Genomic DNA, 24,653 nt, shown 5'->3' on the forward strand with positions numbered 1-24,653 from the left:
TGTACTTATAAAACAGTTAACAATATCAAAAAGATTTTGGAAAAAGTAGATATGACATCACAAATCAGGGCTAGAGAGGTAACTACCAAAAAGGGCACTTTTGCCTGTAATAATTGCAGACAATGTAGATTTATAAGCAACACGTCTTTTGTAACTTTGAAGCATATAAAAAGAACTTTCTGGGCACGAAAGTATTTCAATTGCCATAGTGATCATGTCGTATATTTAGCTTCCTGTGTGACCTGCGAATGCTATTATGTGGGCAAAACTGTTAGAGTTTTGAAACGCAGGATATACGAACATGTCCTGGCAATAAAGAATAAGGACAAAAACAATGCTCTAGCAAGACACGCTCTAATTTGCAGAGAATTTAAAAAATTTGAATTTTTCATTTTGGATTTCACAGATAAAGGCACATTTATGGGAGATGTTAATAACAGATTAGAACAGAAGGAAGCCCTTTGGCAACTATTATTGGGGGCTGACCAATTCCCAGGTCTCAATGAAGTTATTAATATTAAATGTTTTTTGTTATACAAATGATTTTTATATTTATATAATTTGAGATGTTAAAGATTAGTAATTAACATGTTTTTTTGTTGGACACAATCCTTGTGTCATCCATTTCCATATGATGTTTATCAGAATAATTTACCTTGGATAAATTTGCAATGTGCAATCATCTGAAATATAGGTTGCTAGTTTAGGTTTTTACCACTATGTACTATTTAAGTGTAAAAATTTGGATAGCATATATTTTATGTAGTCATTGAATATTACATACCTAGTTACACAAATTTAGTGCATAACTAACAGTTTCTCATATTATTATATTATATTGTAAATATATGTACGTAAGGTGTAGTTTCTACACAGGATTTTTATATACATATTCATTTTTTACATATATATTCATTTCTATCATTGTATTTAATGTTAAGAAAATTTATTTTGGATATAATTTTCAAGATATTTAATACTAATTATTTATTTTTCACATGGAAGTATTTTGACATCACTTCCTGTACAATGTATTTAAAAGACAAGAGTTTGGGAGGGCACTTGTCTTTTTCTGAAGAAGTTCACGTTTTTAAAATAAAGTGGAAGAAAGCGTTAAAATTCAAATTGCCTTTATTGTGGCTTTACACGCATTGAGCTATTTTGTGTTCATTTTATCTCAGTGTTTTCATTTTCTGTCTTAGCAGACCATGCTTTAGTGTCTTCTTTTTAGCACCTAGAACTATCAACTGGCTCTTCTCAGAGCTTTCTCTGCTCAGGCAGCATAAATTAAAGCTGTGGTTACTGAGGTCATGGATAGTGTTAAACATTGAGAAGCAGCTTTAACAGACCATACTCATCACGACACTCAAATGACATGCAGGTCCAGTGTATGTCTGAATTCATTCGGAAACTAGATAACCGAATTACTGACTAAGAGAATCAAAGCAAAAGAAGCACAATTTGTATTTTTAGCCTGCAGGAAAACTGAGAGCAAAAAGAGCCAGCGTTTTTTTTTTTTACTGCAGGCATGCATATCTTCCAAACTGAAGGTGGTTCAGGCTGTAATCAGAACAGTCATACAAGCACAGCATTCCCTACCTTAGCCTCCACTGGTGGCAAGCTGTGTATAGTGACTGTCCTGTTTCATCCATATGTTAAGAATGAAACAGTCCTAAGACTTGCGGGGTCCCTTCCAGAAATATGCTTCCATGAAAGAAAGGTGCAAAATGATAATGACTCTTCATAACAATTAACAAAAAAGTATAGTGGATCTTGATTCATAGCAATACATCCTGCATTACTGTGAATTATTCTGTTAGACGGTCCCAACAAATGTAAAATAAATAAATAAATAAAGACATTTTCTCAACCAGAGAACAGCTTAGGCTACATGTAACAGGAGGGGTTGTTTCCCTCTCTGGGAATTATGGAAAGGATGGCGCAGTGAGGCAAGAGGCCCATCAAGGGCTGAATCAACTCCAGACGCCAAGTGATCTGAATCTTCCAGGGCTTCTGCTTCAACAACAAATGAAGGCAGGGTCAATGGAAGTACATGGTATTGGCTGTACTAAATCTCTGAGAACAGCCTTCTAATATAACTGAAGACTGACCAGAACTGTACTGTAAAGTTTTTTTTTTTTTTTTTTTTTGTATATCTATCTCTCAATTGTTCAGAATTACTTCTGTCTATAATGTTTTAGCAATGATTTAGTCTGATGTTAAAGAAATGTTGGGACAGCCCCCTTACCCCATGTTTTCATCAATAATGCCCCCTCTCAATTGTCATATTAGTTCTCACTTGGCTCCTTATTAACTGGAGTAGATAGAGAGGCAGGGAGTTGTTCTTCCTCCTAGGGACTCCTGGCAACTGGGTATACTAGGCTGGGTATGGAAGGTATTGACTACCTTGGATAGTACAGACTCCATTATTTAGGCACTGTATGACATTGTGTGTCTTAATCTGTTGACTCATCTCTACAGTCATTAAATGAGGGGAATCCAATTCAATTTGTATTAATTCTATTTTTTCCTGCTAGAGTGAAACTATTTGGTTTAAGTTAATAAATATGGCAGTGTGTTGTAGTTTATGATATTGCATTTTTTGACCTACTAAGACATTCCTTTATCAGCAGACTGGTGCTTTCTCATTTACTGCTATAGGATCTGAGATCCTACCAGTTAGATTTTCTTATCTCTGTAATATTCTATGATTCTACAGAGAAGCAATGTTTAAAGCCTGTACATAGTCTACATGATGAAATACTTGTGCTTTGTGATGGTAATATCGAGTTTACTAAGGACTGATAAAATCCATGTAACTCGTGTGTTATAACAGTATTCCTTGGAGAGGACCATGTAACAATGTAAAATATCCCCCTTTGTGCATGAGGTCTGAAAATAACACAGAAAGAAAAAACTGTGTGTGTGTGTGTGTGGGGGGGGGGTCCCGCGCGAGCGCAATTTTTTCTTTTAGTCTTATTTTAAGACTTCATGCACAAAGGAAAATAGTTTATATTGTTACATGCACAGCTCTCAACCTTCCATCTCCAAAATGAGGAACACTACTTTTATAATGTGGAATAAATGGGCAAAATATGGTATACTTATTAAACGTTTACTAACAACTTCAACTAGGAAGCTCACGGGATGGCTACAATGTGTTACTTTATACTTACAAAAATGTATTTTAATCAGTATGATTCAGGTCTATTTATCATGGATACCAGTTAAAAACGTTCTTAACACTGAATGTGTTCTAGACCCTTTCAGTGTGCAACTGCTTAGAACATGGACTTTTTAAGACTCAAAATGAGGAACATTCTTCGTAATGAGGTACATTTGGGAGGTAAGCTGGGGGGGGGGGGTGAACTGTTATTTGTTTTCTTGTGTGGAGTTTCTGAATCTCAGAAAAACAGCGGCACACAAACACTTTTAGCTGTATTGGCTTACTGGCTGTTTATTTTGCACGGTATGAAAAGTGCTCAGATGTTTTAACTTCACACAGCAACGTGTTTCGGGTGTACAGAGGTTGCAAATGTCGATACGGTATGCTTCATGACTGAGTTTAAGAACTCTGTTTTGTTGCATGGCGATGTAAGTAGGGTCCTTAGTACTGAGCATCTCTAAAAATTCAGACATTGCCAAATACTGCTGGCATACACGTGAATCCAGTCATCACTCATGTAGGTGACAGACGTGTATAAGGTTTGACAGACCAAGGAATGTCTCCATTTCAAAATCCGGTGGTGAGCATAAGTGATGTACAATACATTTGCTTATTAACTGCGGAACTTTATTAACTTTGTTTATTTTCAAAAATATCACTGAAAATATCGTATAACGAAGGGTTTAAGTGCTTGGGACGAAACATTAGTTACACATTTCCTACGTAATAGCTGACTAAGGTGACAGTTGAGATGATGGAAAAGGTAAGTCCCACCCTTATGTGTCAGAGGTGGATTTGGAGATTAAGCTTCATTTGTTTAAGGGTGATTTGGAAATTTTGCATATTTAGTGCAACAGCATATTGTTGTATTAGCCAACGCTTTGGCTAAGGTTCCCGAATCATTTCTTAAAATAAGACGCTAACACCCTGTCATTTTTTAAACTATTTTTGACGCTAACCAGCACACACAATGCAGTATTTTATTATTTTTAACTACTTACTAACCTCAGCTGTGAAGTTACACAAACATAAGGCATCTAAATTACAAAGTTTCAGGAAAGTGGGTAAAGTAAATCCTAGAAAAAGTAAATAAAGACGTTTACCATTTGGCCTTTACCAACAGACCATCTAAATATGTCAGTATTCTAATTAACAGAAAAATATATATCCGGCTCAGTAGCTTTTGTCAAAGATGCCTTCCAGACTCGCTCAGTACACAGGAAAGTACAACAGACAAAAAAAAAGCATTCTCCAGACTGGGCTTCACTCAATTGGGAGGAGCGTACCAAGTGAAGATGTAAAATGAGGGGGGACCGGCCACGAGAGTTAGAACAATGAATTGGTTCAGTCTTATTTGGTTCCCGTAGCGGTGGCTATTTCACAAAACACTTGACTGTTAAAATTTATAGATTTGTAATCAGAAGTGAATTAAAGCTTTAATCCTGGAATTTTGATACAGTTAACGTAACACCAACTCTTCTGAGTCCCCCTCCCCGCGCGGTTGTGGAAGAGCCACTGTCGCTCCATGTGTTCGCTGCTCCCGCGGAGCTGCAGAGTATGTGGCAGAATAGTTCAGGGTATCCTGGAACTGTAAGGGACAACTTTGGGGCGACTTAAAAGCCGAACCACAAAACTCGCACTGGTCATTGTCACCTACTGCAGGTATGATGTGCAGCCTATGAATTGGTGTTAAACTTGCATTCGCTTTCCTTACCCTTTTGATGTGTGTAGGAGCTAAAACTACGGTATAGTCCTTGTCAAAAACAGGGCTGTAAAAAGAAAAAAAATCTGACAAGAGACTTTGCAGACCAGTTTGCATAGCTGGAACATCGCGTAGCACAATAGGCATCTGCCAAGCTGGTCACTTCTGCTAACAGCTGTTGAAAGGTAAAGCACCATCTAAGGAGACGGTGCTCTGATTACATCTGCTAAGGAGACAGTGTTCTGATTACATCTGTTAAATGCTGTTGTGTGGTGCAGTTTTCGGGCTGAATGTTGCTTGGGTGTGTGTTATTTTTTGAATGGATGCCGGGAGCGGTCTGATTGCTTCGTTTTCCATTGTACAGCATCAATAGTAGATGGTTTCACTTTTTGGTTGTGGCTAATGTCCTAGCCTTTGTTGCAGGAAAACAGCAGTGTGAGAACAATACCGTGATTCATTCTAGGCTAAAATCTGTATCCACTGTCCATATTTGAGTTCCCAAATGGTTGTGGACTTGGAAAGTCTGCAGTCGTGTTTTGGCTTTAGTCCGTATGTTATTAGAGACAGTGATGACTGCTGCAAACTGCAGCTCCACAGTGTTGATATAGGATGAATTATTTTGGGAAGGCATTTCTTGGCATGATTACCTACTGATGCTCTCAACCACTGGCTTCTTAACCGCTTGATGCCAAACAGTGTATGTCTGAAACTAATGCAAGGGGAGTACGGAGCAATGCGCATTTTAACATTTTTTTACAGTGAGTCGTTTAAGGGAAACGTTTAAGGTAAATGCATCATCAGCAGTTATACAGAAACAAATGAGCGAGATGCCAGCCATCGTACCGGGGGGATGCCGAAATCGTGCCATATATGTCATTACAATAAATGGTGAAGGTTGCAGGCTGATGCTTAAAAAAATAAACACAGTTAAAATGTATTTTCATAATAAACATTGGTGAGCATAAGTCTGCAAAATCTGCGCAAAGAAGTTCAATCAACGTTTTTATTTTTGAATTACACGTCAAATTAACAGAAGACAAGTGAAAAGGTCGCAGACACACACACACACACACACACACACACACACACACACACACACACGTTTTAGTAGCATAACTGAAGGTGATCTGAGGAGTCTAATTTCTTTAATTAATGTTCCCCATTTGGTTGCTGTTTAGTTTAAAAACATTATGGCTGCAAGTTTGAACAACTTTGGATACTGTTTATAGGTTCAACTTACTGACATCCCAGTTCTATGCAGATGTTAAATTTTCAGAGGATTCTGCCATTGAACTAGTGTTTTGCCTGAAAAAAATGAGGAGATCAGTGCTTATTATTTTGTACACACTTAAGGTATATGTAACTTTTGATATTAGTACTTTTGAACTATAGAGCAAAAAATGTTGCTACAGCATGATTTTTTTTGTTAGTGCATTCTATGACTGTCCCCTTACTTTGTCACCGAGTGCCTTACCTTACAAATTGAATGATATATTACAAACCTGATGCCACATTTGTGTGTGTGGGTGTATTATAAACACACACACATCTATCTGTCTATCTATCTGTCTGTCTATCTATCTATCTATCTATATGAGAATAAACGTGATACCAAGAATTTGCTTTTTTTTCCAGCAAAGGCTAACAGGTTTACAACTGGTACTGTTTCTTAAACGTACATTACAATGAATGTTTTATATTCTAGTAGGATAGTGGGGGGTGGGGGGCAGGCCAGAGGTCTTGATTTACTAATTTATATGCAGATCAGTTTAAAGAAGTAATGATATTTTATGCAATACAAATAAAAGACTGAAAACAACATACACTGATGTACACCAGAATGTTCACCATAGCATAAACTGCTGTTTTAATCATTTATATAGATATTAAAGCAATACTGAAACTGTGGTGAAACATGGAGTGGCTGTAGTTTTTATTTAATAAAAGTGATTGTTAATGTTGGATTTTTCTAGTAACATGCATTATGCTCATTTATCGTTTTCTATTGCAAGCCTTTTCACCTAGCACTACATCTCGAATTTGAGTTACAGAAGCAGGACACCATTTATGCATTTAATTACTCCACTTAAGGATATTACACGTGGCTTCATTTTTCAGGAATGCTAGTCATTTCCTCTTAGCAGTTGTAGAGTTGATGGTTCAGCAACACTGAGTTTTTTGCTGGAAAGCCCTGTCCATATGGGACTTGTCATTAAAACACAGTGCTTCTCTTTGTTCTCCGAATTCTGTAAAAAGCCAAGCAATTTCTTTAACTTGTTCGACTTGATTCACGTTTGAGAAAATTTGATTTAAAATTAAAGTTATACAATTAGTAAATAAGCACCGAACAAAACAAGAGTTAATTTATCTGTGCTGTAGTTAATTACTCATCAGATTGTTATAAAAGATTTCTTTTCCATACATATAACCAGTTTTAGGCAAATGTAAACCCTACGGTTGCTTGGGTCATCTTCACAGTCGGCATTTCTAACTAGCGCAGTTTCTAGTTTACGTTTATTGTTACTTTTTGTCTAAAAATGTCAGCACCTTCTGCATTTGCTTAAGGCTCAGATGTGTAATATTTGAGAATGTGATGAGTTGGAGACCCCCGCCGCTTCCCTAGTGACAGACACTTGTGTTCATTTGTATAGCTTCTCAGACATGCTTTATCCTGTTTAGAGTTGCAGGAGAGGTGGCACCTGAACTGGCAGAAACTGGCATAAGACAGTCAGCTAGTCTGGAAATGGATGATACTTTGTCACACGGTACTACTTTTGCCGCTTAAAATGTAAGTGCATTGCTGGTTAACATCTAACATTGGGATGAAGTTAATTCAAGATGGAGGGTACCTCAGTTTTGCAAATATTCTGTTGCTTTTGTCCATATCTATACTCCTTTTAGGATGTCCCAGATTAACTAATCGTACTTCAGCAATCCTCCAGCTGATAAACCTTGTAGAGTTGTTGAACTTTAATAAACTTTCCTGGCCCGTTGATTCTGTCTGATGTCATCCTCTTTGTTATGTTAATATTAAGATATGACTTTAGAACTTATTCATCCTGTTGGCACACTCTGGTGGTCTCCCATTTCATTATTCCTACTGAAAGACCCCCAAAATATAAAAAAAAACAAAAAAACAAAAACAAGACCTTGAGAAGACTTGTTACATTTGTGGATTAAGATACTGGCTTTGGAAGGATAACCTGGCTTCTTCTTACTGCAATGGCAACACTGTCTGGATTGTTTAATAACAATGTCTCAACTATTTTGGGAGTGCAGGACAAACTACTCACTGTTTTTAGTTGTATTTCATAAAATTAAATGTTTCTTATACTAATGTGTTGAAGTGTCTCTGTTCAGTCCTGATTATTTCTGACTTTGTCACAGAGCCTTAATGTTTAAAGCAGCAGATGGCAGTCAATCTACCCCTTTAGACCGGTATGTTTAGTTGACTTGTGAGATTCCATATGGCCTAGCTAGTGAATTACACAGACGTCACAGGTTTTCCATCTATATGGCTATCTCTTGGAAAGAAGGGTGAAGCCTCTCTGTTTTCACTGTTTTGCGCTGTGTACATGTGTGATTCAGCAGGTTGAAAAAATATATTGCTTTTGGGCATTAAGGCACTGCAGTATGTGATGGCGGTTGGCGGAAAATACTTATTGCTATGAAAAATATGTGAAACAGTTGGTGGTGTTATGCTGAGACATGCCTTTAGTTTTTGTTCAAAGTTGAGAACTTCATTTTTGTATTTAAGAAATTCTTGGCAAATGGAATTTTGTCATTTTTATAATAATGTGTTTACTTATTACTGCAGTCATTGTAATGAGTGGAATGGTGTACACTATGATTTAAGTGAACTGCAAATTTACAAGTTAATACAGGTGGAAATTATTCTCTGAAGAGAAAAAAACACTTCCTTGTGGTGGGGGACAGCTAAAGTAAACTAATACTGTGCCTGAATGCTGCCTATTATGTTAATTGTTTTTTGTTTCTGTATCATTTGTTCAGAACGTTAAGTGACTGTTCCTGTTCCTGTGCCTATGCAGCATAATATAATATAATATTATATAACATAATATAATATAACATTATATAATATAGTATAAGTATAATATTGTTAATGCATGTGACAATGTAAACACTTGTTTACTGGAGCAGTCCTACAAAACTTAATACAGCGTGGATATGGAAAATGTTTGGAAGCACATAAGCAGGATACTGTTGAGATCTGTAAAGCTTTGTTATCTGAACATTGCTAAAATCCATCTATTTAATTTTTGGAGTATACTTTGAAATATTGTTTACTTTTTCTCTGCTAATTATTATGACAGACTTATGTTTACTTTTGATAAAGTTGTATTTTCGAAAGGACAGGCAATCTATTACGTCATTAACAAAATGTCATGTTAATTCACAATGCAATATGCAATATTTCAGTTATTATACATACTTTTCTTAGTAAGCTGGTTGTGTTCAGGCAATTCTTTGAGTATATTCATAATTAAGTATTGTAGTTAACTTAAATCACTACATGTACAGTAACCACTGGATTTTGTTTTATTTAACTGTAGAATTTGTCTGTTGTAGTTACTGTTTCCTGTACTTTTATCTGATTATACATCGTATTATACTTAAAGTACGTAAAACAAATGCTAAGAATGTTACATATAATATAATCAATTTGTGGTCAATTGGACTTCATAAGAACTTAAAACAGCATATTTATAAATTGGAAGCTTGCCTGTTAAAAATATTTTTCTGTCTGGCTCTTGCAGATATGCACAAAACAGCACTCCCTTAAATGTTAGACATGAGCAGGTGCCCTTGTGCTAGACATATGGTCCTTAATAATGAATATACCTGGTGAGGGTGAAATAGGCCTTGCCTGGAAAGCAACCTTGTTTAAGATATTTAATAGATTTACAAAAATATGCAAAATGCACATATACATTTATTTGCTTTTATTTAATTTCAAGTTTGATGTTGATGGTCAGAAACTGCTTTAGACTGAGCTACCTGTTTTCAGTTACAAAGTGTGAGTGTAACTCCCTAAAGTATCTCTATGCAGTTCGAACCACTACAGTAAATTTGTATAGTAATTTACTAAATCCTGTTCTTTGATAGGTTCCTTCATACTTTCATGGATTGTTTGAAAGCTGCTATCAGGTGTCTGATACTGCCTTATTGTCTCCTGTAATATCCTTCCCAAGTATGTCTGCCTTGCAGTATACAACTGGCATGTTGTCTGCCTGCAGCACTGCTCCCTTTCCACACTCTCATGAAAACTCGCTCCTGATTTCAGCAAATCTTCACTGTTCTTCCAAAGGGCTGTGCATTCTGGTTGTTGCTGCTTTCCCTCCTCACAAACAATGTAGGTTCATAGGTACTTATTAAGCTGTTGATCCGTGGGGATCTTCTGAGGCAATGACATGTATTCCCAGAAGTTTATAGCCCTTGTATTATACGTACGAATAACTCAGAGCCCTTGTATTTTTGCTATGAATAGCCTAGATCCCATGTATTTACATGTTACCCATATCTGTAAGAGATAAGGGTGCTAAACCATGCATGAATTTACAGGGTCCCATCCATTTCTCTAGCTTACTCTTGAAGAGAATGACAGACGTACTTTGTTTTATGTGGAGAGGAAGGTGACTCCAGGGAAGTGGTATTGTCATGATACATAGCTATCCCTTCTACATACTTTTATTTATGTTGCAGAAAAGATTAAGATCTTTTGAACCTGTGTTTATGACACTACTGCACTTCTGGAAGTGCAGCAGGTTTGAAAGGATGGGGTCAGTTGAGCTTTTGTAAGTGAGGCAGAGATCATCCCTGAGTAATCTGTATGGTACTAAGGAAAAGGTTAAGGTTTGAGACAGTCCATGTTTCTTTCATCATTTAGGCCTTTGATTTTCCTGGTGAGAAACCACTGTGGTTGTTCAAATTGTGTCAAATGTTTGGACAGGTAGACAGCGAAGGGCGCACTGTACTTGATGACTGGCCTAATATGTGCTGAATACAGTGGAATGATCACATCCCTAGACCTGTAGGCCATACCCTTACTAATGTGCAATGAAGAAGGACTTTTTCACAATAGTGGATACACAGTGATCGAAGAACAATTTATTGTCTCCATAGGTTCTGAGATCTCTAACTACTGGATCAAGTTTCCAGAGGTGTGTTGTTGAAATGATAGGTACAGGAGACATCTTAGTGAAGAAACTATTATACTTTGTTTGCATTTAGCTTTATGCCATGGTTTTAACACCAGTTAACTGTTTGGGAAAGACCCTCTTGGAGTATATTAGTGACTTCTGGAAAATTTATGATGGTAACAAGTTTACAATCATCTGCAAACTTGGTCAACCATAGACTGTTTATGTTAGCTTTGATCTTTGGAAAGTAAATGTGAGTGAGGAGAGGCCTGAGGACTGAACCTTGGAGTACACACCACTGCTGAAAGGTTTTTTTGGAGGAGGTAGAGCTACCCACCCTGATTTCTTGAGTTCTATTAATAAGAGAGTTTGCTATATATTGAGAAACATAGAAACCTACTTTTAGCTGGCTGAGTTTATCAACTGTACCTGAGTGTGGGATGTTGTTGAACACCTTTGCAAGCTTTAGATATGGGGTGCATAACATTTTCTCTCATTCATTGCTTCAGTAACCTTCGTGAAGAAGTCGACCATCTTAAGTAGGCAAGACATGCCCTTTACAAAAGCAAACTGGTTAGGGTCAAGAGTTGTAGGTTGCCTATGTCCTTATTTTTTAATTCCACTATGATCCTTTCCATATCCTTACAGATGAGGCTGGTCAGACTTATGAGTGTGTAATTGCCTGGAACTTTTGATGCCACAATTTTGTGCAGGAGAACAACTGTTGGTGTCCTCCATTTATCTGGCACAAAGCCTGTTTGGAGGCTGATATTGACTAGCCTCTGCATGGGATTTGACAAGTCCTGTTTCAGGCTGGCCAGTAAGCATCCTGGTATGTTACCTGGCTCCATAAAGGCACTGTTATTGGTCTTGAACAGTGCTTTAAGGACTTGTTTTGGGGATATTTGAGTTGTGGTATGAATGCTAGTGTTTGATCTGTATGGAGGGTCAGAAGTTTAAGCTAAATTTATCCTTGAATAGATTGTCTATGTCGTTCAGGTCCAAATACGAGATATCATTTACTATTAACTCTTTTAAGTGCTGAGCATTGTTTCTGAGGTTTCTAGTAAAGCTAAAGAAGGCTTTGTGGTTGTCTTTAGCCTGCAAAGAGGTTTTTACCTTATATCTAGCTTTGGTTGATTTTTTTTAAATGTAACAAGAGAATTTTTGGTAACTAGAGAGTTACACTAATTTTTATGTTCAGTGAGCTATTATGTTTTATAATGTAGCCTGTTTATCTTTAGATTCCACAACATGAATTTATTTTTAGGTTTGACATTATATGTAATTTGGAGGGTGACAGATGCATCTATGCAGCTATTTAGATCTGTATAAAATTTGTTGGCAGAAGATTTTGACATATGCAAAAGTGTCACCAGGTAGGAAATTGAGGTTGTATGTAGTCAGAAAGTAAACACATATGTTTCTGTGCCTGTCTCCTCCCATGATTGCAATATTCTGTTAACACATTTCTTTACTAAATGTTCTTCAAATTCACAAAAATAAGTTCTTATCTGACCCATATATCAAACTGTGCATCAAATGTCATCAATATTCATTAAATTAAGAACATGTTCAATTTTCTTCTCGTAATTTTTCAAAGAAACCCACAGTTCCCATGACCTAGTCTTTGCATGAGAGTCTTTACTACTGCAGTTTTGTCCTTTGTTTTCATTCCCTTTATTACTAATGACAGGATGAATGTATAAATCCAATCTTTTGACAAAAAAAAAATAAAGGCCTAAAAAGAAAAGAAATTAGGAACAAATGTTTAAATCCAAATGAGTAACATTGAATATTAAACATAAACCATATAGAAGTTCAAAGAAAATGGGCTATGTGGCCTAGCGGATACTTACTTGTCTTTGATGCAGGGAGTATTATAAGATCATGGACTCTGTCCCCACACCAGTTTTGTTATAATCGTGTTCCAGTATTGACATTGGTGTGCAACATAACAAGGATGCTGCACTCCTGAGAAGCCCAGTTGGTACCAGCTCTGTTGGATGTTATGAATCCCACAGCCCTTAAAAATAAAAAAGACTATTGAGTTTTCTGGGAGGTCCTAGTCAAATTACCTTTTGTCAGGATAAGTACTATATTTGGCTTCCCCTAAAATGGGCATGTCATTCACAAGTGGGAGGAAATTGGAGTACTGTACGTATAAGAAGCTTCTGTAGAAATGAGAGGAAATTACAGCACTGTACTTTGAAGTATGCACGATTAGGGGGCATGCATCTCAAGTGCACCTCATTACGAGGAATGTACCTCATCTGGGGTCTTAAAAAGTTCATGTTCCTCAAAGCTCCACATTGAAAGGATTTGTAACACATTCAGTGTTGGGAATTATTTTAAGTGAAATCCATAGTAAATAGAAATAAATTATATCAATTCATTAAAAGATCTTCTTTATAAGTAAGACCAGCATATTTTAACCATCCTATGACCTTCCTAGTGGAAGTTGTTAGTAAGCCATTAGTACGTGTTCCACATTTTGCCCATTTGTTCCACAGTATGAGGCTAGTGTTCCTCATTTTGGAGATGGAAGGTTGAGTGCTTTGTTAGGGGGAGTAAATGAAAAGAGCGAAGACTAATGAGTATACCTGGATCTGTACTTGTCTCGAATCCTGGACTTGTGCGGTATCAGCTTTCACTGCAATGGCACTTGGTCAAAAACAGAAATCAAGTAAATAAATAAAAAGCTGTACACTGAATCAAAGGCATATTCAAATAAAGGTTTGTACCTGTAGCTGTCTTATAAAGCACACATAAAGATCAAGACATCTCATCAAACTACTTGTAAATTGAATTTCACAACACATCTGCTACTGTTTAAAATAAATGATGGTCTGTGCTAGGATAAGCTAATGACTCTTTGATATAGCATTATAAATCTGCTGCTTATACTTTTTATGCGCAGCAATGCAGAATGTGAATTTCTTTTTGCTACCTTTATGCTTAATTTAACATACTTTTGAATGTATTGTTTTTATTCACCAGTAACACATTTCCTTCAGTCCCACAATTACTTTTTATGTTGCATGTATTTGTAATTAGGCACTGCTATTATAACAAGCATTATCTAACATTTCCTGTAATTTCTTTTTGCCTTGCAATACTTTTGTGCTTTGCCACTAAAATGTTTGCTAACACAATGGAAAAAGGATTTATTGTGCATCACACAACCTTAACAGACTCAGCTTGTGCAAAAAGGTTATGAAGTTAGGCACTTGATAACTGGCTAAGTGGAATGATTTTGAAAGTATATTACCTGTGATCCTGGCAGTAAAAACAAAAGTGAAACTATATGTAGAGGGAATTTAGAACAGCCAGTTAAACAGTGTAAACTTGGGATGGGGGGTGAAGGAAAACCTACTAAGAAAAAACATGCATAGATATGGCACAGAAAACCACAAAGACTGTAAATGCATCTCAAAAATAGATCCCAGTCCATGGAGATGTAAGGCACCATTAAAAGGATGTGACTAAAAGTCTGCTCAATGTGTTGTGAGGATGACTTTGGATGACAAGTACTGATGGTAGATTTGTGAGGTTGGGGTGAGCTGAGACTGCATTATGTTCATAGGTTCACAGGAGATTACTAGGTTGTAATGGCTCAAGAGTCCTTACAAGCCTAGCCAGTTTTACCAAGATGTTACCCAATTTTCTGTTTTGAAGGGAATAATAACAAGGGTCAGCAAGCGGGGTTTTGACAATTTTTACAGACTGCCACTGTCCATAAGGAACATGGAAACCACCCCAGGAGTGAGTTTGTGATTTCACATCCATGAGATTCAGCTTGAAGCTGGGCAGGGAGGGGCTTTGCTTCAAGTGAATAGGAAGTCTATTCCAGAGGAGAGCCAATCTCTGGGACACATATCTGTCTCTCCAGAATGATCTATTCATGCCAGAGATCAGGTTTAGATTCTTGGAGTGGGTGACCCTCATGCAGTTAGTTTTGCACATATGCAACATTTCCATCAGGGCTGGGTCAGAGAATGCCTTGTAGCTCAGGCATACATCACCCCTCAGTAATCAGTAGGATATAGAATATAGTGATATGGCTTTTAATCAGTCCACATATGAGATGTTGGTTATACCCTGAATCATTTTAGTGAGAAACCTCTGAGGACATTCCAACTCTTGCAGATGCCTGGTAAGGTACATGCCAAAGGGTGCATTTTACTCGATTATTGGTCTGATAAGGGCCAAGTTCAGTGGTACTATGACATCCTTAGATCTGGATGCCATGCCCTTACTTATAAGCTGAGGCATACAGAAGGATTTCCTCACCACCATGGACACATGGTGGTGACAATTCTGATTGCTATCTATCTGAGTACCCAGATTTCTCTTACTATCTCTCTGAGTACCCACACATGATGGTGACAGTTCAGATTGCTATCTATCTGAGTACCCAAATTTCTCTTACTATCTATCTGAGTACCCAGAGCTGTCTTACTAGCTATCTGAGTACCCAGATCTCTCATCACTTTGTTCACTCTTATGGGAGTACTACTAATGCTGTAATTTGTAGAGGTATTTGACTTCCCAATGGGTATTATTATGCATCTCTTTGCATTTAGTCTGTGGCCAGTCATTAGTCTGCATCAGTCCTTTTTGTAGGATATCAGCATCATTTGGGGAGTCAGTGATTACTTGCAGTCATCAGCAAACATGGTCAACCAAAGGCTATCTATATTTGCCTTGACATCTGAGAAGCGTATCCAAAATGAGAGGGGTCCAGCACTAAGCCCTGTGGTACTCCACTGGTGACTGGCCTCTTGCTGGATGTGGATTCTCCCACTTTAATAACACGTGTCCAATCTGTGCGCCATCTACAGACTTTGAAAATGAATTCAGGAGGTGAGGGTTAATAATGGACATGAGTTCAGGAGGTGGCAGGGGGTCATCTTTATCAACGGGCATTAAGTATTAATTCAGGGATCTGTGACTGAACCTTGTGAACTAGTAATGAAGGTGGCAGTGGGTTACTATGGACGACAAACATGGAGTATGAGTTCTAGACGTGGGAGAGCATGGTTGTAGATAAGAAGCATTAACTCAGAAAGTGCGAGCATGGGGATGGAACCCTGGACATTATGTAATGAACATGAACTTGGCAGGTGGAAGATGGTACTGCGTAGCTGTTTTACAAAGTTAAGTGTCTTGTAAATGTGGTGTAAAACTTCTGAAGTTCAGTAGAGTTGTTTGGGAATGCTCAACCAAAGAAATGCGGACTGGTAACTTTGGTATTTAGTAACATTTTGGGAGAACTTAGTTTCATTGTGTAACACTTAAATAGTTGACTTTGCAAGAGATGTGTGAAATTGTGTTTCCTATCCCAAAACAGCTTTTAGAACAAGACTATGTAAAGGGAGATCAGATATTCATAAGCTAGCATATATATGTCATTGTGCACATTTGTTATAAAAGCATTGTTTTTCAGTAAGTTATGAGGACACATTGCCAAATGTAGCCTAGACTTATCAGGTTAGCAGTGGATATTAATTTGGAACAAACTTTCAGAATATTTTACTGCATCATTTAGGGCTGTACGTCATACATTTCATGATGTTCCATAGACACAGTTTCTAGATATGTTGTAAGAATGTTTAGTGAAATTGAAAAGAAATGTTGACAAAATTAAATGTAGGATTATAACTTTTGTATTTATAATATTCCAAGAAAAATATTCCATAGAGTATGAAGTGCCATTATGGAATTTTGTCTTAAAACGCAATTTTACAGTCACAATCTAAAATGGGGTTTTCTTTCTGAAACACGCATCTGAGACAGAAGAGTGCAAGTACAGTGCAATTTTTCATAAGCTTCGTCCGCATACTGTAGATGGCATTTTGCAGATTTATTTTGTGAAAGTGGTGAACTTGAATACAGTTAGGAGAAATTGTTTGCAGTATTAAATGTATGATTGTTTGACAGTTAGCAATATATGAGTACAAAATGTTCTAATTACCTACAGTGATCCAGTTGATGGCATTCTGTTCATGGATAGAGATGCTGAGCTTTAGTATAGGTCCAAGGAAGTATTCACCAGATTAAATGCAGACTCACACGTCTGGTATGTAGTAATATTTAGGGGCAGAACTTTCCAAATATTTACCTTATTGATGTATACAATTAAGTTTATAGTCTTGTTGAGAAATTACTTCTTAAAATGTGATTATACAGTCATTGTGGAAAATGTGTGAGGATAAAGCAGTCATTTAAGAAATGTTCTGTAGATGACATTTTGTAAAAACGTTAAACTTTATTATATTAAGTGTGGTCATGTGTTGTCTGTTGGTAATTTTTATGACAAAACGTACAGATTCGTATCTGTTTGGGATTTGTTTAGGGAAGTCTGAAGTATAAATCTGCAATTACATTTTAAGTGGTGATTTCTTAGTTACTTTCTGAAATTGGATTTTCCATGGAATGTGTATAGTCACAGTGGATAGTCTGAGGTGAACTCCAATAGCTGATACATGGAAAATATGAGGGTGAAAATGTAAAGAAATTATAAAAACATTATGAGTTTCTGAAAGTGCTGGAGAACATAAAATATTATTTTGTGGGTACACAGCCTACTGAGTAAGAATGATCTGCTATGCTGAGAAAATTATGCTCTATGTTTGTGGCATGTAAGTATAAGGTCTATGGTGGATGAACCAGAGATAGTTATGGCAGATGACAGTGAGCCATTTTCATTAGTGAAGAAGAAAACGGATCTACTGGTAGAAGCACATGTAGCATTGAGCTATGACAGTGTCCGTTAGCATTCTATAACTTGTGTTTGCATAATGTTATCTGGTCAGGTTAATATGAGCAGTGAGTAAATGACTAGCTTGATATGTGTGTTTATATTTATATCTATATCTATTTATACACATATATATATTTATATATATATATCTATATTTATTTATATATGTTTATATATGGGAAACAGAAAATTTACCCTGGGGATCACTGCAGTGGCTCTGCTGGACAGAGGCACAGGGAACTAATGGCTCTGCTGGACAGAAAGACAGGGAACTCATCTAAGGGGGCGGTGAAAGCCAACATATTCTGGCTAGGGTTACAGATGCCCTCGGGCAGATAGCCTAGTACTTACCTATGGACCTATATATATATATATATATATATATATATATATATATATATATATATATATACACACCCACACACACACTCACACATATATATATATATATATATATATATATAAATATATATATATATGTATATTATATATATATATATATTATTTATATATATTTATATATATACATACATACACACACACACACACACACACATATATATATATATATATATATATATATGTTTATATACATACGAACATGTAAAATATAATGTATATAGGTAGATGATTTCGAATTGGGAACCTTCGGTATTACTGCTGGCTTGCAGTGAAAATTAATGTCTGGAGTTGTGGACTATAATGGGTAAATAAGCTTCAACATTTTGGCTTATATGAATATGCATTTATTTTATTATTATTATAAAATTAGAGTTGTGGTATGGAAACTTTCAGCAGGTCATTACAACTGCTAATAAAACTGTGTTGTTGGCTGATGTGAGTGCATTTAATCTTTGCTAACCTCAAAAGGTGTGGTACATTCTACATTCATGAGTTTGTGTGGTCTTTTTTGCTGTTTGAACAATTGCAGTTTTCAGTATATTATCGTCGCTATACAGTCAATAGGCAGACATTTGATCTGATGCCCTATCTTAGCTTGTTATTGGAGAGATGTAAGTTTAATGCAGGCCTTAAAACCCCTTTGCTGAGAGATAACTATGCATAAGTGTCACTTGGCATACTAAAGTGATGCTTGCACGTGCATGCAGGTTAACACACACAAACAAAATGACAGCGTGACTATATGTTTTAAAACATCCGTTGTTATATGTAGTAGTTTTACTGAAACTTATTTATATAGTGTTGCAAAGTAATTTGATTGTGTGGAATTTTGGAGAAACCTTTTCCTGATTGTATATCTTCATCTTTAAAGAACTGAAACAAGAAACAATAAGATTCCTTTTTATAAATTAAAAGGACATCAAGTGTCTAGATTTTTTATTAGTTTTTAAAAAACTGAATGTTACTGTATGTCATTAATGTCTTTAAGCATTTGAGTGTACAAGTTTATGCAGGCATGTCTAAAACTGTAAACGTTTAGTTTAGTTCTTCAGGTTTAATTTCTTCTGGATGTACTGAATCTGAAAGTCTTAGCAAATGTGTCAGAATATATTACTATATTCCAAGATTCAACTGCCATAAAGAAAATCAGTGCAACTGAGAAATGACGTTTTAGGTAAAGTTGTTAAAGATACTTGTAAACATTGGTGGACTGTTTTACTTTATATTGGAAATGAAGTAACTTAATGTACATAAATATTTAAAGTTCTTAGAAATCCACCTGATCATTTAGTTAATATGTGTTGACTGTATTAAGTAACCAAACATCATCACAACTTAAAAAAGATGAGTTACATAATTGCAACTGATGATGACTGGCTTGTGACATTGCATTTCTTTTCTTAGCAAGTACAGAACAAGTATTTTTCTATATTTGCATAATTTCCAATGTAATAAAAACGTTAAGGGTCTGAAAGCATTTGGATAAAATATTTCTTATAGAAAGTGTCGGCAGCACTTAAAGTGTAGTAGTTGGTAATGGCATTCTTAAGTAAAACACAACAGACAGCTGATTGAAGAAGTGAAGATGATGGAACTTTTTTGTTCTAAATGTAAACATGATGATTCTGTTTCATTTCCTATGAATGTGATCTAATGGGTGCAGAAGTGGCCCAATGCAGTAAGTGACTGTAGATATAAATTAAAAGCATTGTTGCCTCACAGCAAGAGGCTCTCCGGTTCAATTCTAGGCTGGAGCTCCTTCTGTGTGGAGTCTGCATGTCCTCCATGTGTTTGAGTGAGTTTTAAAGACATGCAGGTTGGTGCATGTGTGTAAGTGTGTGCCTTCTGTGAAGGTTGGGCGCCAGACTGGCAACTCAACACTGTAAAAACACCACTGCCAATCAATCTGTGGACCGGTGATCCGCTGATCCGCTGTGGCAACCCCTAACTGGGAAAAACTGAAAGCCATTGCTGTTTTTTTTTTTTTTTATAACCGAGTGTGTATGCTAGAAGAGGTGAATAATACAACTAATATTATTGATTCTGAAGTTTTCTTTCTGCTCAGTAGTATTTTGTCCCTTTGGGTAACAGGCTAGTATGGATTGTGAGACGATGAAATTTTATGAAGGACCCTGTATTAATTATTTCAAGAGGTTGTACTCTCCTGATTTACAATAAGAGCATTAGTGAAAACCTTCAAAGCAAACTTTGAGTCCAGATTGGCAACATCTGCTATAAGGCCTTCTTCACATATGTCCGCAACCTCAAAGGAAGTACCCAGATCTGTTCAGAACTGGTGGTCAAGGACACCACCTATACAAATGCCGTAGATATAACAAACTTGCTGGCTGACAGATTCAGCAAAAACTTTATCCCTCTGCCCCCCCCCCCCATCAGTAAATCAGGACATCCCCAGTACCTGCCCCCTTCCCTTTATATCTAGGGAAGAGGTCATCACTGCTCTCTCTAAGGCAAAAAATACAACCTCCAAGGGACTCGATAACATCGCAGGCTGCATCCTACATGAACTAAGGCAGGAATTTGCAGCACCATTAGGCAGCCTATTCAACCAAAGCTCGAGTACTGGTTTCATACCAGCTGAGTGGAGGACAGTCACTGTCATCCCTTTACACAAAGATGGAGCATCCACCGATCTGGGAAATTATAGACCCATCAGCCTAACTAGCCTGATCTGCAAGGCCATGGAACAGATTATCATGGACCTCATTAACAAGGACATTGGCAACCTCCAAACACATGATCCACACAGTTTGGCTTCATCAAGGGGAGGTCATGTCTGCTAAATTTGGTCGACTTCATTGAGACAGTCTCCAAAGCCATGGATGAGGGGAAGACGGTGCACACCACCTACCTTAACCTGGCCAAAGCCTTTGACACTATTCCCCACTCAGGCATAATAGATAAACTCTCTCAACTAGGCATCAATCCATAAGTTACCAGATGGGTAGCAAACTGGCTCACTGATAGAACCACATAGTCAAAAGAGGGGAAGCCACCTTAAGCTGTAGACCCATAACAAGTGCCTTACCCCACGGTTCGGTCCTGGGGCCTTTGTTATTTGGGATATACTTTTCTGAGGTGTAGGCCAAAACCAATGGGCTATGGCTGACCAAGTATGCAGATGACTGCAAGCTTGGTGCTGTCATCAATTCCCCTAGTGATGTGGACATCCCCCAAGAGGGTCTCACTCAGATAAATGACTGGTGCCAGAAACATGGCCTCAAGCTGTATACTAAAAAATGCATCATCATCCCCTTTGGGGAGAGTGACGTCCCCACAAGTTATCACATTAATAACAGTGTCCTAAGCACACAATCAGTGATGAGTGATTTGGGCACCCAGGTTGATAGCAACCTCACTTTTGACCACCATGCTGCTTCCGTTGTACGGAAAGCCTTCTACATGGCCCACCTCATAAGTAAGGGTATCTCATCCAGGGACAATGAGGTCATAACATCCCTGTACATTTCCCTTATAAGACCCATTATTGAGTACAACACCCTTTTCGGCATGTGCCTCACAAAACACATGCAGCAGCTGGAGAGAGCACAGAGGTTCCTCACCAGGAGAATCCAAGGCCTCATACATCTACTATACACAAATATGCTAAAAGCCCTATCACTCTACTCAGTTTCATACAGACTCCTCAGTGGTGACCTCTGTCTGGCATACAAGGTGATCATGGACCCCACCTTGATGGGACTGCTGCATATCCGCAGGTCAAGCTCCACTCGAGTAACCTGCACACGTGGCCTCAACCTGTTCTGTGACATCAACAAGACTTGTTGGCACAACAGATTTGTGTCCCAGAGACTCCCCGTCTGTGGAATAGACTCCCTCTCCACATCAAGCAGAGCACCTCTTTACCCCCTTTTTAAGCACAACCTGGATAACTGGATGGGAAACAGAAAATATACCGCTGGAGTTCCACCCGTGTCCCTGCTGGACAGGGGCATTGGGTGCTGATTTGTTTAAACATGGGCTAAACTCTTGGCTAGGCTTATAAGGGCTTCAGGGGGCAGTAGCCTAGTAACCTCCTATGATCCTATGATCCTGACTCATGCAGAATACACAGGAGAAGATTTTACATTCATTGCATGTCTTTTTTTCACTTGCAGTAGGTCAGTGATGTTTCCCCTTTAGAAAAAGCAAATACAGCTTGCAGCTAAAATATTTTTCCTCTGCTGTCATCAAGTTTTTTCAGGATGCTGTTCATCAGTGCACCATAATTAAATGACATCTAGGTTCTGAACCAGATTATTCAGTGAGCAGTTTAATTCACTTATAATTTGAAATACTTTTCCTTATCCAGTGACAGTGGTTTAATCCTTCATAAAGTGTGTCACACAGTACTCACAGGATCAGACTTGATATACCTTGTAAGCATCCTGCTCATTCCACGTGCCAGTATGCTGAATATTTAGGTACATAGCTAGTGTTTTGTATCTGTGCTCGTTTTGTTAAATGCAATACTTCTTTTCATTACTTTGTTCCTAGTGGAATGCTGTCAGCTTAATTTACTTTTGTTACTGCTTGTCTGTGAGAACTGTGACTTTATTCATATGTTCATTGAATTTATTATACTTTAAAACAGTTTTTGTTCTAGCAGCCACTCACAGAGAAGTGTGACTTTAGTTTATCCTAGTCAGGAGAAAATAAGTAAAGAGCTAAATAAATTATTACATAAACTCCGGAACAAAAGAAATTTACATTAAGTATGGCTCCTGCTTATCTAATTTCTGTTCATTAGCAAAGCACATCTAAACTATCTCTTTAATTTTAAAAGTGACCCCTTATAAATAAACCTTACTAGTAGTTTACTACACTTATATTCTCCCGGTAATTATAAAAAACACCTGTTCAGCATATTTAAAATCTGCCAATCCTCTTATCTCCCTACCGCTGTGGCACTGGCAGTAAGTGCACCTGCATGAACATGGTGCTCGTGTCTCGTAAGGATATCTCAACTGACATGTACCAGTCAGAACAGATGGAACAGGAATGTTGTGACAGCTACACAATGACATTATTTAAAAAAGGTAGGCCATTTCTGTTTAAAATAATGACATTGCATAGCACCAGTACGCCATGGCTAGGTTGTGGGTAATTCACATTTTTCCAGTAAGGTGGCCCCTAGTTTGGTCATAAGAGCTGCCTTGGCGGGTATTTTTGTAGCTTCTCTTACAGCAGTCTGTTGACAATGGAAACGCTTCTTGATGCTGTTGTCTTCTAAACACATATATCCATGCATGCCCCAGCAGTTGTTTAATATAACCTGAGGCTAATGCAAAAGGTCTGTTTTGTTTTTAGGGCTTTGGAAATACTTTGCACCTTGGTGAAGACCAGTGTAAGTCCCTTATACCAACATGTGCTATGCAGTATTGCTGGCGGGGAGAGAGTATAGTTCAAAAATGTAATTTTGCTAAAGATACTGGCATCACAACGTTACAAAGATCAGCACTTTGCAATAAGAGTATGGCACAGTGGTACTGAGAGGTGACCTCTGCCTGGATGTTATAGTCTCAATAAACCCTATACTGACAGACATATTACACACTTGCAAGTCCAGTGGTGGCATAGGCACCTGCTCAAGGGATCCCAGTCTGTTCTGCAATGTAAAAAGATAGGTATGTATCACAGAGAATTCCTCTTCTGTCTTCAACCCCACATTAAGCTAAATAATTCTCTTACTGTATGCAACCATAATTTAGACAAATGGAAAGATAACCAAAAATTCACTCCCAGTTTACCACCTTTCTCCCTCTTGGATGGGGCAAGAAGTAAATGTTCCAACACATCCTTGTTTGGTCCATATTTTGGTTATTTGTACAATAAATATAAGGGCTAAAAATTACCATGGGAATGTAAGGCTAGGCTGCATAAGATCCTTACAGATCAATAAAATAGTAAGTACCCATGATCCTGTGAACCTATGTTAAAGATCCTGCTGGTTTGCCATAACTAAAATGCTCTAAAATCTTGAAGTAGAGGTGTCAGGTGTCACTGAGACTTGCTGTATACAGTACTGTTTGGACACATATGTATGTATTGCACTGCTGCTCAAGCAGGACTTCACCTTTTCTCCTGAACAATAGCGAATGAGGATATTCACTTCTGCACCTTTCTATAAGTAGAGGAGGTGTATGAGCTCCGAGTGCTTCCTGATTACATGGCTCGCTCACTGCAGCAAAGCATCCTGGCACTCATTATCTATTGTTAGGTTATAATGGGCATTGTGTCTCATGAAATAACACTTAGCATTGTTTTAATCTCATTCAAAGTGGTATTACCTATTCTGATCCAGTGGATATTGTAAATCTACTGTGAACAAATTTAATGTTAACTTCTGTCCAGAGTCATTTATACCAAAACAACATATACTTAAAGACCTAAAACTCAATTTCTTCAGGAAAAGAACACTTACTGAAAGTAATT

The 24,653-nt window shown here is 37.4% G+C and overlaps 1 protein-coding gene across 3 annotated transcripts in view; it reads left to right on the forward strand.

Annotated features, from left to right (window-relative positions):
- The first annotated feature begins 4,503 nt into the window (after positions 1-4,503).
- FRMD6 (FERM domain containing 6) overlaps positions 4,504-24,653 on the forward strand; it is a 429,650-nt gene continuing 409,500 nt past the window's right edge. Inside the window, exon 1 of one of the 3 annotated variants that reach the window (XM_044074323.1) lies at positions 4,504-4,828. The gene's annotated coding sequence lies outside the window, so the exon portion shown is untranslated. Of the gene's footprint in view, positions 4,829-4,854; positions 5,054-24,653 lie in introns of those variants that run through there. The other 2 variants (XM_044074321.1, XM_044074322.1) reach the window with 2 other exon arrangements.

Source organism: Protopterus annectens, chromosome 6.part0 (assembly GCF_019279795.1).
Source record: "Protopterus annectens isolate FY-2018-M chromosome 6.part0, PAN1.0, whole genome shotgun sequence".
Classification (NCBI taxonomy): domain Eukaryota; kingdom Metazoa; phylum Chordata; order Ceratodontiformes; family Protopteridae; genus Protopterus; species Protopterus annectens.